Source organism: Sinocyclocheilus grahami, unplaced genomic scaffold (assembly GCF_001515645.1).
Source record: "Sinocyclocheilus grahami isolate Dianchi unplaced genomic scaffold, SAMN03320097.WGS_v1.1 scaffold182.1, whole genome shotgun sequence".
NCBI classification, from domain to species: Eukaryota; Metazoa; Chordata; class Actinopteri; order Cypriniformes; family Cyprinidae; genus Sinocyclocheilus; species Sinocyclocheilus grahami.
The window spans coordinates 338,891-354,510 of record NW_015505361.1 but is presented as its reverse complement, the minus strand read 5'-3'; the positions used below and the strand labels follow the sequence as shown (position 1 = coordinate 354,510).

The 15,620-nt window shown below is 35.9% G+C and overlaps 1 protein-coding gene across 1 annotated transcript in view; it reads right to left on the bottom strand.

The window, feature by feature from the left end:
* Window positions 1-12,875, bottom strand: part of LOC107594384 (tumor necrosis factor receptor superfamily member 19L-like) — a 30,753-nt gene extending 17,878 nt beyond the window's left edge. The window contains exon 1 of the mRNA XM_016284404.1: window positions 12,728-12,875. The gene's annotated coding sequence lies outside the window, so the exon portion shown is untranslated. The remainder of the gene's footprint in view (window positions 1-12,727) is intronic.
* Window positions 12,876-15,620: the final 2,745 nt, after the last annotated feature.

Below are 15,620 nucleotides of genomic sequence, written 5' to 3'. Positions count from 1 at the left end.
TTGGGGCAGAACTGCTTTTCTTGGCCTATTTTTAGACCAAATATGCCCAGTCAGGCCAGAAACCACTTACTGGATCTACTGGAGCAAGAGAGAGAAATGCTTCTCTGATGAGAAAATAGTGGAGTATATCGTCACTGTTGAACTACTGCTCTCATACAAACATCAAGATCTACACCAGACCATGAGATTCTCAGACCCTCTTCTCAAATACATGAGATTCACTGGAGATCAGACTTTAGCTGGAGTCACTTGCTTCTCAGATCTGATGTCGAAGAAAATGATTGGTAAACTCACATGTCCCCCATCTAGTTTAAAAAGTGTTTAAAATGAGATCGGATCAAGGTCGCAAAATGTGCTTCAGTGTGCAAATTAAAAATCACAGAGTTAATATGAACTCAAGACCAAATAATCTGAGCTGCTCTCCACATTCATTTGAAATGACAACAATTTTTCTTTTTTTTCTCTAAAATAATTGTACACACAAGATTTCAGAGAATTTTGCTAAGCTCTGAATGAACAATTTTTACTCATTTTATTTAGTTTTGAAGACATCATAAGAACTACTTAATGAACATTATATAAAATCTTAAAGTTAAGTAAAAAAACAATAAATAAATAAATACAAATCTAAACTAAGAAAAAAATCTGTAGGAAAAAAAGGAAAAGGTACTGGTAATTTGTAATTGAATGAATTTACAGACATTTCCTTTTACCCTAAAACACAATGCAATGCATAATTCAAAATATTAGTAAAAAAAAAAAACGGAAAAATCGATATGGGAAATTACTTATTAAAAATTACTATATTATAAAAAAATTATATAGTATTATTATTTTTATGGACTCTTCTTACAGTGTAAAGACATTAAAAACAAGATTCTGTAAGATAAGACTTTTTTCTACTAATTTGGTAGTTTGTTATATTTGTTAGACATTAGCTTTCTGCTAACAAAAAACAACAATACAAAAATCATATACTAAATCTTTATATAATATTAACTTATTTCAACTTTATGAAAAATAAAACAATGCTATATAACACTTCATCAGCCAGTTCCACAGCAGATATGGAAAAGATAAATAATGCTTTGATCTCATCGTCATGACAACAGAATGCACACAGGAGCCGACTGAGAGCCACACTTACCCCAGGGTGGTACTGTACACTGTTGCCCTGGTAACGGCTGAGGATGCTCTGCTCACTATGATGACGCCTGCTCACTGTCCCACTGTACCTGTCTGCATAACGCTGCCATTCCTTATACTGCCACTCAAAACCACAGCCCCGCCCACCATCCGACAGGCCCCTCCTCCTTTACCACAATCCTCCAATCACATGAGTTCACTGATGATTTACACATTGTGGTGGAGAGGTTTTTACATTCCAAGTAAATGTTTTCTAAACCCAAGTGAAGAATATAAAACATGAATGAATAAAAACACAATAAAGCAAGACATTCTGGCCCACGCTGATCTGTGCTGCCACTGATTTTAGCACATGACTATGGCAAATGTTCAATACCTACACTACACATGTCTAACCTAACGATGAAAGTGATTATGCAAAGAAGCACATGTTCCCGGATCAACCTTGTTTGGCCTGGCATGACATTTCTATCAACCAATCAGATTTTAGGATCAGAGAAATGAATCAACCAATAAATTCCCTCCATTTCTTTTGCATTACGTAAGACTATTTATTTGAATGAATTTATCATTAATTTATTTGAATTATTTAAAAAATAAAAAATAAATGTATATTCATATAATTATATTACTAATATATTTATTATATTATTTATGCTTTTTGACTTAAAAAATAAGAATAATTGTAACGCTGTAATGAAAATAATTAAGAGTAATGGTAAATATTTTTAAATACCTTATGGATAATTTGTAAAGAAAATATGCTTGATTTTCATTTAAATGCATTTTTTTTCAATGCAAAAAAATGTCTTAACGGGCCCAAAAATGTTATTTATTCATATATATTGATCTTTCACTGTTTTTAACTCGTATTCGTCCATATGCAAAATTTAAAATGTTTTTTTTCCTTTGGATTTTTGGGTAAACTGTTACCTGAACATTTTTTTGTGAGATTCACTCACAAAACATTTTACTGCAGGTTTGGCTTGTTCAGATGATAAACGATCCCACAAACATTTTAGCCAGTCAAGATTCTAGAGATAACGATAAAACGATACCAATTCCCTCCATTGTTTTCCATTAATTAAGACTTGGAAAATATTAATTCAGTGTAGGATCAAAGCAGCTTTTTCATGCATGGATATTAAAGTCATTTGGAATCTGGAATCACGTTATGTTGGTTTGGAAAACAACCGGCAACATTCCTACTAAATATAACTAGTCTCACCCATATCCGGTGGGGAACAGCTTAAATCAAGACTAGTTAAACTTCTGAGTGTTTCAGAATGCAAAGAAATGAAACGCAACAAACAAATGAGTTTACAATTTTGGCAGCGATCACCCCTTCGCCCTTCTCGACAAATGACAGGGCTTTTTGGGAGAAATGTTCAAAGAATGAACGAACGCCCACCTCCTCCTCTTTCGCCCAGGCCGCCCACCCACAAACCACCACACAGAAACGGCTCGTCCTTCGCATTTCAAGATCATGCCTGCTTAAATTTAGCTCTTTCATTAAAAAGCAATAAAGTCCCAACGAACAGTAATTACAGTTCTTGCAGCTCTATCGGCGTACTGTCCAATTTCCGTGGCTTTGGGAGCGCATGAAACATGGCATAAAGTAAATAAAACAACAACAAACATAAAACAATCACCTAGAATTATCCATTTTAGGATCCGTCATGTTACAGATTGGAAACGATGAAGAGGTTGCCCTGGACTGACTTTTGGGAGTGCTGTGTTTTGCAGCTCGCGTCCTGCCAGCACGTCGCTCCAGGAGTTCTAGACTGGATTCAAGCCATAATACAAGACAAAGCCAGAGTCCCGGTCCAAGAGTACAGCTCTGTTCTACAGCCAAACCTTCAGACGAGAAACCATAGTCTAGCCATCACTAGACTGACACATTCTTTTTAAGCTTTCAGAAGTATTGATAAGCTACGACACACGCATCAAATGTAATTCACAATATATCATTTTTGCTGACTAATAAAAGCTATCCCACAACAGGATCACACAACATTTAAGATCACCAAAATCAGTAATGGTGCTCCTGGTTAATCACTTCAGGCGGTCTTGACTTAAGTCAAGTTGTTTCAGCTGAGCTTGCTGATATAGGCCTACAATAAATCAAGATATTAGTACTTGATGGTAATATTTGCTTCTATGTTCCAAACTATACAAACAAACGTAACATTCTGGCATGGTTCTCTCAAAGTTATGAACAAACATTCTTCCAGTAACGTTAATGTAACATTTGTTCATCTGGTCTTTGATAATTGTTCTTAAAACATTAGCACAATAACATTATTCATACATCGTTCATGGAATGTTTTTTTCCTGAAACATTTGAGATGTTCTTCCAATGTTTTATAATGTTGCTACTTTCAGAACGTTCAGAGAACATTCAAAAGAAACGTTGCCATAATATTTGAATAATTAATTCAAAAGAAGTTTCTTGTGCAAAAATATAGCAATATTATGAAACATTTAGAATTATTATAAATATTTTCTATTTGAATATATTTTAAAATGTAATTTATTCCTGTGATGCGCAGCTGAATTTTCAGCATCATTACTGCAGTCTTCAGTGTCACATGATCTTCAGAAATCATTCTAATATGCTGATTTGCTGCTCAAGAAACATTTCTGATTATTATCAGTGTTGAAAACAGTTGTGCTGCTTCATATTTTTCGTATATATTTTATTTTCATTGTTACAAAATATTTGTCACACTAAATTCTTTACTGTTACTTTTGATCAACTTAATACATCCTTGCTAAATAAAAGTATTAAAAAGCATTCAAAAAACCTTATTGACCTTATTAAAGAACTCAAGCCATGTGAGATGGTCTTGTAACTCCTGTCAGCAAGTTTGGCGCTGACATGTGCAATACGACCACGTGTCACTTCCTGTTCTCGCTCTGAATGTTCAACACCGCCATCTTTCTTCAAATCCCCACCAGCCTGATGCTGCTGACAAATACAGCCTGGGATTTTAATAGCCAGACACTTTCCATTTCCCCTCACTTTTACTCTCTCTGTCTCTCTGTTCCTTCAAATGAACTAACCACCGTTTGCTTTCAGCTGCTAACAGCATGTTTTGTAGTGTGTCCTGCATGTTTCAAGATACGTGCCAACCACATGCTGTGGCCGGTGACCACCACAATCCCTCTGTCACCAGGGGTGAAGAATGTTATGCAACAATTACAGCATCCAAAGAGGGACACCGAATACAAACCTCATCAGACAATGTGACGAAAAGGGAGTTTCTGCTCATAAAGCTGCATTGGGCTTCATTTTATGTTGCTTATAAACAAAATGAGCACACAGAGCTATGATATACTGAGCAGGGAAAAGCAACATTGACGTTAGGATGGGACTATCTGTTAGTCAGATCAATGGCAGACAAAAAATGTGTTTTGGAAACATTATTTTTGTCATTTGGTAATGCTAGTGCCACAAAAAAAATCAAGCTCTTCAGCTTCAACGGTGCAAAAATATGCAATGCATATATGCATATAATATGCCAATAGTAGCATGGATGGATGGATGGATGGGTAGATAGATATAGATGGGTTTTGAAAAACATTTCAACCTGCTGACATATTATACAATAGTTTTTTTGAACTTGGAAAATACACATCATTGGGTGGAACTGTCTTTTGAAACCCAATAAGAATGACTTTGCATTTGCTAATAGCTTTTTAATCGGAGTTAAAGAAACTGCAGTGGTAAATGAAGTGTTTTGTTGCTTGTTTGGAAGTGTCTCATGTTTCTGTTTTGGACCATTTGCTGTTAAAAGACGAGGTCACCGATACACAAACATGATTATGGGCCATGTGCATCATTCTACTGTGGTTTCTGCTAAGAAAAACAGAGGAAAACCAATTATTCTCTGAGATGAAACATATGCCTGTTCAAAATAAGGCCCTTGATGTCATACCTAAGTAACAGTTGCCAACCACCATTCTGGACAAATACCTACAAAATGGCTATTATCTGCTCCTATGCACAAGAGATTTGACTATTCATAACCACTGTAGATGGCATAACGATAGCTCTTTTCGCCATTAAATACATGATTGTCTCATAAGTATTAGACTGTGTCTATATTTAGGTTTGTTTGTTGTTTACACAGTGTTGGAAGAGCTATTTTGACACAAGACGGACAATTTTGATTGTTGATGTCAACCAGTAAAGCTACCCTTACAAAATACACTGAAGCTATTTAAGGGGACAATATATTTTTAATATTTAAATAGTTTTAAATAAATAAGCATATAAAACTATATGTTGGCAATATAATGCAATTAATGTAAAATACAGCACAGGGACTTTAGTAGTGTCAGTACTTCTACTGAGTACAATGCATATACTTCTGCTGCTGTTTGTATCTTTCCATTAAGTGTTTATTTACCATAGTAAACACAAGCTGGCAGTAACCATGTCAATGCTGAGAATGTAAACCGACACGGTGAGAAAGAACGTCACTGGTGTAGGGTTCCACTCGCTTGATTGACACACTGTTTGCTTGCAGACTATCACAGCATTCATTCAGCAAACATTTCACTATCTATAATAGAAAAAGAGAAAGAAATCATTCCTTACAGAAGGAAATGTAAAAAGTGAAACAAGGAAGAAGTAAATCATAAGATGCATGAATTGGGCAAAGCAGAAATCTATGTTACAACCCTATAACATTGCTGAGATCATTCTGGCAATTTAATAATAATGAAATCCATATGTTAAGTGATTCCACATTGCCAACATCTGTGATTCTCACAGCATGATCTGAGAGAAATGTGCTTAATTGCATTCACATTTCATAGTATATTTAAAAATATATAATATAAAAAAATGTAATATAATATAATATGAATCATGTTTTAATATTTTGCTGTGCTTTAAAGAAAACTTATTTTAAACTGTTGACTTATTAAAGTGCTTATAAAATTTTAGCTTATCATAAATGTAATTTGTAATTTTCTACTTTAAAAAAAAACCCAGTTTAACTTAATGTTTTACTTATTTCATTGTAATTATTTTTCGAAATTTACTAGCAATTTCTGAGTGAAAATTGCCTAAACAAATCCTACACCAAATTGAGTGTGTTACAAAGACAATATGAAATTACATGTACAGATGCATTTCAAGTCACTTCAACTAATTACATTTAATATACATTTAAACTATATTTTTATTTAAATGTCAATTATTTAAATATTAAGTTGTATGAACTAGCCAACATTCTTTTAAAGTATATTGGTCTTTTGTAAAAGTATTCATTGCTACTACTGGAGAATATATATTTGCATATAATAATTATGTTAAATTAGTTAACAAAAGCAGCACATTTGCTAACTTTTCCAAGAAAGTCAAATCTCTAGAATAAGGAAAGTCACAACCTTTGCCTTCAGATGAATTGGTCACCCAAATCCACTGGCCGTGTCTTGTTTTCTGAACCAGTAATTATCCTCCACTACAGGAATGTCATATTACCCATGCTGCCCTGTGCTAATTAATGGATGCCTGCCTTTGCGGAGGGTGCAGGCCTGGGTCATGTGGCCCTGCATCTGATGGAGAGGGGACTTCCTGTCACATGTCCGTCTATGCGCTCTAATAACACCCTGAACAGGCACCAAATGTGGCCCCGGCACCAAGTGCTGTATCATCACACCCTGAATAGCAACTTTTTCCCTTTGTGTTGGTCTTTGTGGTCACAGCTAGTGTAAAAACTAACATTCCTGTAGCTCCACATGGTGCTAGGGATGCCAAGATCCTGGGTTTAGTTCCTAGCGAACACACATAGTAAAATACACACTTTAAAAAGGACTCACATTGGTCTTCAATATGCTAGTGACTCTGATTCAGGACATTTTTTTCTTTTGAGTCAAATCTTTTTGATGAATTGGTTGAACTGGTTCACAAACAACCCACTGAGACACTAACTAGACCAAGAATGATTTGTTCACAAACCAGACTGAATCAGCTCTCAAGTCAGCAACCCGCTGACTCATTGAACCAAGAATAATTAATTCACAAAACAGACTAAATCGCTCAAAGCATTACCCAGATCAAATACCCACTGACACACTGAACCAAGAACGACTCATTCATAAATCAGACTGAATCGCTCAGAGCAGTTCTGAATCAATATCCCTTGACTCTTTGGACTAAGTTTGTGAACAAATCATGTTCCATGGGTTGTTGATGGAGAACTGCTTTGAGCGATTCAGTTTGGTTTGAGAAAGAATCATTCTTAGTCCAAAGAGTCAAGGGATATTGATTCAGAACTGCTCTGAGCGATTCAGTCTGATTTATGAATGAGTCGTTCTTGGTTCAGTGTGTCAGTGGGTATTTGATCTGGGTAATGCTTTGAGCGATTTAGTCTGTTTTGTGAATTAATTATTCTTGGTTCAATGAGTCAGCGGGTTGCTGACTTGAGAGCTGATTCAGTCTGGTTTGTGAACAAATCATTCTTGGTCTAGTTAGTGTCTCAGTGGGTTGTTTGTGAACCAGTTCAACCAATTCATTTGTCAGAGTAGTTCTCAAATCAACAACTCACTTACTTATTTATACAAGAATGATTCATTCACAAATAAGACTGAATCGCTCAGAGCAGTTTTTTATATCAACATTCCACTGACTCACTGAATCAAGACGACCCCTAGAGGACGCAGTGTCTCGTTCCCTACTCAGGGAACCATGGTTACATAAGTAACCTGAGACGTTCTTTCACAAACAAACTGAATCGTTTAGAGCTGTTCTTAAATGAACAACCCACTGGGTCCTTAAACTAAGAATAATTCATTCACAAATTAGACTGAATCCCCCAGAGCAGTTCTCGAAACAACAACCCACCGACCATGATTTTTTCACTCATCAGACTGAACTGGTCAGAGCAAAAATCATCAAAAACCCTGACTCATTGAACCAAGAATGACTCGTTCACTAATCGAACTGAATTGGCAAGAGCAGTTCTTGAATAAAAAAAAAACACTGACTCCATTCGCTCACATATCAGACTGAATCACTCAGGACTTCTTGGGTCAACAATTCAAGATGCAGAAGCAAGAAAAAACTTTTTCAGACACGAGAGACAAACTAATTTTTAGCACTGTTGAATGCAAATTACACTTAAATTCTGATTAATTTTATGTTTTTTTTTAGCTAAATATAGCCACAACAAACTGAACTGGAACACATTCAAATAACCAGAAACACTCTTATTGATTTAATAGGAAGACAAAAAACCCATAATAAACAGTAATATGTGCCTACTGCCTACATATCTTTTTGACCATAAAAGAATCACTGAATCATCTTGAGCTTCATATCAAACAAGTTGCAAATAATGTTTCAAAACAGCAATTTCACAATTTCTTAATTCACACAGAATATCTCTTGTGAATAATATTAAGATTATTCTCATGATGTGCCTTCAATGTTCAGTCACACAACTCAATGTATCACAGTAGTGGAGTCAGCAGAAGCCACAGGCACACAGAGTAAATCCCTGCTGATCTGAGGTCAGAACGGTCGGTGTACCAGCAGCGCCCAAACCACGCAGAGGTCAACACGGACGCGGCAGCCAACGCAGGTAGATGTCTGCACGCGAGAGAGGGAAAAGTATACAGTAGATTTGGTTGTTTCTGGTGAAACGTCCCACCAAGACAAATAATAAAGCTTTAATTAAACCATTGATTCCTGCATCCAGCCGTGGAGGGTTTGGAATCTGCCCAGACGTTTGCTTCATAATTTCAGAGGAGTGTGCCCAATGTCAGAGCACAAAGACTCCTGCCAACCAAACTCCCACTTCAAAACTCTGAATTGGTGCTGTCGCTCCAGTAGGGGTCAAGCAAAGAGCATGGGTAATTACAGATAACAGACCTAGCAAGACCTCTCAAGCTTCCGGGCAGAATTGGTTTTTGTTTGGACAGCACAGCAGAGTCACAGAATTAGGATGATCAAACAAACTCTATCAAAACAAAATTATGCAAGCATGTGAAAAATGCACAGACAGCTATGCGAACACATGAACACAAGTCTCGTTCATATGGAAACATTCTGCCACAGTCTGGCACTTGTGCAGATTAATCTGTCTGAACAGATTGCTGAATTCTCCAGTGGGCCTCAAATTCTCTTAATTATTAATCATGCTAGTTTAGAGGATCTACCACAGTGAGAAACTCTTATTTATGGGTTTGAATCTGTGAGCTGCATAAACTAAAGGCATCTTTACACAGTCAAGTTAAGGCTGGTCTGTGCCTGCACAAAATTCATTGTAAAGATGCAATATCAGAAAAAAGGCTGACTAAATTGTGCCTGCTCGGAACCCCTTCAGCTGTAGTATCAAAGTATACAGCTGTAATTGCTGTGTAAATAAATGTATGCCACCTATGAGCAGCATTAAACAGTCTGTGGAAAGAAAGATACTTAAATGTTACTTCAGAAGTATTTCTGTGCCACTTCACTTCACTTCCACTGCAGTGCAAATTTGGCACAACTCAATCTTAACACAATGCCATTTTCACTGTAAAGGTGGCACAGAAGCACCTCCTACAGTAAGTGGCAATTAGGTATCTTAACACAAAATGTCAGTGTTGCTCAGAGGTGGCATGAATGCATTTACACTGCAATTTTAATGGTATACTTTTATAGGGGCTAAGTTGTGTCAGAGCAGGCATGATTTAATCATCCTTTTGGCTGGATTTTGCTTTACACAGATTTCTGAGCAGGCACAGAGCAGCCTTAACTTAAGTTGTCTTTTCACAGTTGAGTTAAGGCTGGTCTGTGCCTGCTCAAAATTCAGTATAAAGATACAATGCCACATAAAAGCCAGACTAAATTATGCCTGCTCTGAACCACCTCAGCCCCTAGTATCAAAGTACTGTATAAAGTTGTAACTGCTTTGTAAATGCATTCATGCCACCTCTGAGCAGCATTACGCAGTCGGTGTAAAGACACCTAAATGCTTCTGAGTGCTTCTGTGTCACCTTTGCAGTGTAAATTTGGTGTTAGCTGTGCAAAGATGCCTATAACGCCAACATTTTACTGCAAAGGTGGCATAGAAACACTTCTGAGGTGCTATAACACAGTGGATCCCAACCCTGGTCCTGGAGGCACCCCAACACTGCACATTTAGCATGTCTCCTTTCTCTGACATGCCAGTTTCAGGTCTTGGAGTCTCTACTAATGAGCTGATGACCTGAATCAGGTGTGTTTGATTAAGGAGACATGCAAAACGTGCAGTGTTGGGGTGCCTCCAGGACCAGGGTTGGGAACCACTGCCATAACACACCGTTTAATGCCACTCAAAGGTGGCATAAACGCACTTACACCGCAATTATGATATTAGGGGCTGAGGGGGGTCTGAGCAGGCATAATTTAATCTGTCTTTTATGTAGCATTGTGTTTTTATGCTGAATTTTGGGCAGGTACAGAGCAGCCTTAACTCGGCTGTGTAAAGACACTGATTAGCAGTCTGTTTATTAATGCCTAATGCACATTGCACACATAAATCCTAATAGCTAGCTGAAATCATCAATTCTAAACAGACTGACTGGATTTATGCAGATAAACCAAGTATTTTACATATTCTGCCTCTAATGCCTTTCCATGTACAGTAGGGTGGATCGGAATTAAAGGTGGATTAAAAGTTGTAAAGTATATAAACTGGTACAGACTTCATGCTGATGAGTCAAAAAATCTCAATTCAGATGTGCCAAATATATTAGAGTGAGTCTGCTGGCCTGTCCCATGACAAACATTGCTTGTATTAGAGTCATGCATTCAATCACACTGCTTTATAAGCCTTAAAGTTACTAAAGCATTTGTGTGGCTCATAAAGCAGGTAATGCTGAACGGTAATAATAGTGCATATTTATTTCAAACGTGAGCATAAAACACGTTTAGGCATTTTGTTAATGCCTGTGAAAAAAGTCAAACTATGAAGACGTGGCAATTACATCCTGCTTTATTATAGTCCAGACTGTGTGCCAATGCTGCGTATCACTATAATATTCATGGAGGGTTAACAAAAGATGTTAATTATAACGGCAAGGGTGGTGCCTTGTAACTTAAAGTCTTTTAAATAGGAATTTGGGGATTTATCCAACATGCTCTGGTGCCTATAGGCTGACACATACATGTTATACAATGTTTTATAACACAGCATTTTTGTTTATAGTGCAGACCATAAATTATGCATGCAGTACAAACATGTTTCCAGCTGGTATAAACCGCAGCTGGCGCAATGCGTGCCAAAGTCTGGAGCCAAATTGTTTGTGTGTGTGTGTGTGTGTGTGAAGCTGCCCACATTATGATGAGCTGTATTTAAATCCGCTCACTGCCTTCTCTTAGTGAACGGAGTTCACTGGAAAAGAGCAGAACAATTTGTGATCCCTGAATGATTTAAAGAGCTGAAGTGGATGACACAATGACAGCAGGTAAATGATGGTAATATATTAGTGTGTTACACTTAGTTTCATAAAACCAATAAATGCTGTTCCTCATTCTGCTCTCATATATCAGATTCGGTGGAAATTGCAGGAGATAAGAGATGTTTATAGACCCTCCATAAAGGCTGTTGGTAAGTTCACAACATAGGCTACAGTAAAACACAATGTTCCTGTAATACCAATGTCATTTTGCCGCAATAGCAAAATGTACTTATTTATGGGTTTTCAAACAATAGTTCATGTATTTGCAATCATAATCTTATGTTCGGGTAACACTTCATAATGAATATATACAAATTACACTTAATAATACTTAACAGATCAGTGATTCCCTTTACCACTATGCACTTTAGTAATCACAGTTTGTGACAACAGTACAGCTTTTGTTATTGCTGTAATAATAAACTCATTTTTGGATAATAAAATAATATTACAATACATTTATACAGCTTTCAGAATGTTTATCATTGTTTAGTTCCCTTCTTTTCCAGTGATATTGGTGGTTAAAAAAATTGTTTTAGAAACCAATAAATGGAAAATCAATAGAATTTTGTCAAAAAAAGATAATGGTACATGGCCCATTTTTCACTTAAATATTATGTGCATTCAAATATGCATATATGTAATTATTAAAATATATGAATCAACACTGAATCATCAGTTTAGCAATATAGAGTGTAATATAATATTTGTCTTTAAAGGAGGAATTCTAATCATAATCAAAAGAAGTAAGATAAAAGTAATGATTTCATAATCATTATTTGTACATCGAACGTCACTTATAACTTATATTTACATATAATAATCATATCAGAGTGTTTAAAAAAAAGTTACAGACAGTTTCACAGCCCTTGAAGTGAATGAGAGCTTCATAGTGCATAAGCCTATCAGGAAACACCAACTCAACGCATTTCTATTGTCTCCTGTGTGAAACGGTTCAGTAGAACTATCGGCAAAATGTATTGAAGTACAGCTCAGTACAGTATATCCACACTCGTCTGAGTACGCAGTACACACTACCGACTTCATAAGTAACTGAAAAGATGCCGCATCCGCACCGCAACTGTCCCCATCTGTTAATAAACTCTTTCACACCGTGAATAAAGTTCGTATTTTATCTTACCTGTTTTACTGTGAAATCATAAGTGTCCTATAATCATCATATGTCGGATGCGTGGTCTATAATTAGGCTACACAAAGAGAGGGAGAGAGACAGAACCGCAGAGATGAGCAGAGCGATCCAACATCTGAACCGAGTCACTGAGAACTGAGAGCAGCACGTCACAGCGCGTGTAATATGAGCTTCACCTCGCGCGCGCCCTCTGTCTCGCACTCTGTTCATTCCTGTGAAGATTTACCGCATTGCATTGTCAAAACAGTGTCAAGTAATATTACATTTAGTCTTTGCAACTTTACAGATCTTCTTTATGCACCAAGAGCTTGTAACACTCCAAAGAGAAAGGAAAAATTGAAATCGCATCATATGACCCCTTTAAAAATCCCGAAAAAATAAAATTGTATTCACACTTAAAGGACATTTTAAAGGAACCCTAAAATGAAAATTTGCTGAAAATGTACATACCCTCAGGCCATCCAAGATATAGATGAGTTAGATTCTTTATGGGAACAGATTTGGAGACATTTAGCATTGCATCACTTGCTCAGCAATGGATGCTCTGCAGTGAATGGGTGCCGTCAGAATGAGAGTCCAAACAGCTGATAAAAACATCACAATAATCCACAAGAAATCCACACCACTCCAGTCCATCAATTAATGTCTTTTTAATCAGCGGATTCACTTCTAATGCTAAATTTCTCTAAATATGTTCTGATGAATAAACAACCTCATCTAGAATTTTAGTTGATCTTTATAAGACACTGGTGTTGATAATGAAATGGCATTCATTTAGCATGATAACCTAAAGTAAAATAATGCAGAAACGGGAAAAATATCTCTCTCTCTGTGGCATGTGGGGTAAATATGAAAGCAAACGTCTCACCTTATATTTCATCTAAATAGTGTCTACATATGTTCTACTCTTTCAGCTTTGCATGTTTCTGTTTCTCCATGCAGCGCTGTATGTGTGGAATGCACTCATGCAGCATAAACACATGCTGCAGGGCAGTTTAACACAATCTCACACTAATTTCTTGTTATTCCAGGTGCGTTTCAACAACGAACCCTACAGCTAAAACAAGCAAATTCATCACTGAAAATTATAGTTACTTTAGTGATTTCACTCTGAATTCATTTGAATAAACCAGATGGTTGAAGTGACACAAACTAAAAAGCAGCCATCCAATGAAGTATGCATTCAATTAAAGATCTAAACATTAATGTCAAGCTTATGAAGTACATGTAAACCCACCTGCCTTTAAAATGTGATAGCACAGTTAAATTAACACAACATTTATAATTGCTTATAGGTTCAAACATCTTAAAGGGGTCATATGATGCAATTTCAATTTTTCCTTTCTCTTTGGAGTGTTACAAGCTCTTGGTGCATAAAGAAGATCTGTAAAGTTGCAAAGACTAAAGTCTCAAATCCAAAGAGATATTCTTTATAAAAGTTAAGAGTCAGCCACGAAATAATGTTCTTTTTAGCAACATCATATGACCCCTTTAACCAACCGAACAGCTGCAGATTAAAGTATATATTATATTTGAAATTTTTTCAGCTTCTATTTAATAATAACCCAACATAAGTGTTCAATCTAAACTGCTGAAAACCATTAAAACATTAAAGCAATGGATGATTCAAAAGTTATTTTGTTGCCTGTTTTGTTGAATAAACAAGATGGTAAAGACCTAATTATATAATTATACTAATTATATATATATATATAATTTTTTGGCATAATTCATAATCTTAATCAGTCTATATGGCCCTAACTGTGTTCCCCTTCCTCACTGGTACAGGATGCACATGATTATTCAAACTTTTTTTTTGTTGCATATTCAGCGTAACTGATGCTTCAGTAGAAACCTCTTTAATTGAATGAGTGTTCATGGTTACTCTGAGACAGAGCTCATGTAGGCTGCAGCATTCTTTGGTTTCTCATATGCCAACAGCACTGAATCAGAATAAAACCAGATCTCTCACACAAACCATGAACTGCAGGGTCAGGCGATGAACATTAATTGCATGACATTATAAAGCTTTCTTTGTGCCCTCGAACAACTAGTTCGCTGTGAGATGATGTGAATTGGTCTTGTGTGTTTCATTTTGATTGTATGAATATCAGACAGTCATTCAGAACCACGAGCTGCTGACACACCAGCAACACAAGCACTGTTTTTTATATAAATTCTTTCATTCAGCAAGGATATGAATTAAACTGATCCAAAGTGACAGTATAGTGATTTATAATCATACAAAGATTTCTATTTCAAATAAATACTGTTCATTTTCAACATTTATAATCAGCAAAATCAGCATATTAGTGTAATAATAATGATTTCTGAGAGATCAAGTAACACTGAAGACTGGAGTAATGATGCTGAAAATTCAGCTTTGATCACATGAATAAATTATATTTTACAATATATTAAAATAGAAAATAGTTATTTTAAATTTCAATAATATTTCAACATTTATGTACTGTTTTTATTGTATTTATGACCAAAAAATGCAGCATTTAAACACATAATTGGTCTTACCCTCCTTAAAATTCTTTGGGCCTGTTGTGACCAAATCATGCATTTTAGATTGACAACAGAAAAAAGCTTTTGAAAGTTATTTTAATCCTAAACTAGTTGATGATTCACACTTCGCATACTGGAGGAAATGATTAATAAAAGCAGTGATTAAAACTATTAAGTGTGAATCATCACCTAGCTTTTGATGAATCTCAAACAAGTGCAGAAGCCAAAAGAGCGCAGTATAAAATGATCAGATTTTTTAAAATGTGATGTTTCATAAAACTGTGATACCCAAAAGTTACTGCAAGAGAAATAGTATGAGTCTAAATTTTTATATTATTATTTAATATCACTTTAAAAAAAAAAATTCTAT